This window comes from Urocitellus parryii, chromosome 12 (genome assembly GCF_045843805.1).
Source record: "Urocitellus parryii isolate mUroPar1 chromosome 12, mUroPar1.hap1, whole genome shotgun sequence".
NCBI lineage: Eukaryota > Metazoa > Chordata > Mammalia > Rodentia > Sciuridae > Urocitellus > Urocitellus parryii.
Window position 1 is genome coordinate 79691409 of NC_135542.1, and position 1370 is coordinate 79692778.

Genomic DNA, 1370 nt, shown 5'->3' on the forward strand with positions numbered 1-1370 from the left:
TCCAGTTTGACAAGATCAAATGGTCAGGAAAGCATGACAATTGATGAAGAAATTTTCAAGTCACTGGTTAGATGAATAAAAACAAAAAGAGAGGAGATGAATTTAATTTAATTATCTGCATTACTAAATTTGTTCATTTCAAAGGATTATCCTCCCACTAAGATGTTGTTCTTTCCTCTTTTAGGCAATTAAAACATTTAGTTTCATGAAATGATGATGATAATCGCTCTTGTTGTTGTTGTTACTTGTTGATTTTTAAAATTTTTCTTGGCAAAATAAAATGATAGCAGCCTAACGCATGTATGATTTTAATTTGTTTTTACTGAGGTATAATTTATACACCGTGAAATGAACAGAACTTAAGTTTTACAGCTCAAAAGGTTTCTTGAGAAGCATCACACCAATTTCCAACACGTAGAATGTTCTCTTTGCCCCTTCTTTGTCAATTTTCTCCCACTCCTTCAAAGACAGCCACTGTTCTTTTTGTTGTTCTTTTTTAATCAATTAATTTATTTATTTTAGTTAAGGATATATGGCAGCAGAATGCATTTGGATTCATTGTACACAGTTATAGCACAACTCTTCATTTCTCTAGTTGTACATGATGTAGCGTCGCACCATATGTGCAGTCATACATGTACCTAGGGTAATTAAAAATGCATTCACCAGAGCTCTGTTCTAGACCATCATGTCAGTAAAATGTTATAATACTCTCTTCTCTGGCTTATTTCATTCAACAAAGTGTTCTGAGATTCATTGAGGCTGTGACAAATTTTATAGTTTTTATTTTATTTTTATTGCTAAATAGTTTTTCTCTGTATAGATATACCACATTTTGTTCATGTATTCCTCAGTTACTGGATATTTGCATTGCTTTTTCCAGTTTGGGGCTGTTATAAAATAAAGGTGCTATGAAAACTTTTATATAGGGCTGAGGATATAGCTCAGTTGGTAGAGTGCTTGCCTCGCATGCAACAGGCCCTGGGTTCAATCCCCAGCATCACTAAATAAATAAATAAATAGATATATACATAGATAGATAGTTTCTATAAGTCTTTGCATGGCCATGTTTTCCACAGAATTGGAATTGCTGGGTCATATGGCATGTGCATGCTTAACTTGACCTAAAACTAACATTTCCAAAGTGCTGTACCATTTTATGTACTCCATGGCAGTGTGTGAAGTTCCTGTTTCTCCACATCCTTGCCAACAATTGATATTGTCAACATTTTCAATTTTAATCATTTCAGTGGGTGGGAGATGTCATTTTGTTATATGTTAAACTTATATTTCTCTAATGATTAATGATGCTGCCATTTCTCATGTGTTTATTGGCTGGGATATGTCTTCTTTCATGAAATGTCTGTTCA

General features: G+C 33.4%; 1 non-coding gene across 1 annotated transcript; it reads left to right on the top strand.

Moving 5' to 3' along the window:
- Positions 1-934: 934 nt before the first annotated feature.
- On the top strand, positions 935-1006 carry Trnaa-cgc (transfer RNA alanine (anticodon CGC)). Its single transcript has one exon. It is a non-coding gene; the product is annotated as a tRNA-Ala (tRNA).
- The last annotated feature ends 364 nt before the right edge of the window (positions 1007-1370 follow it).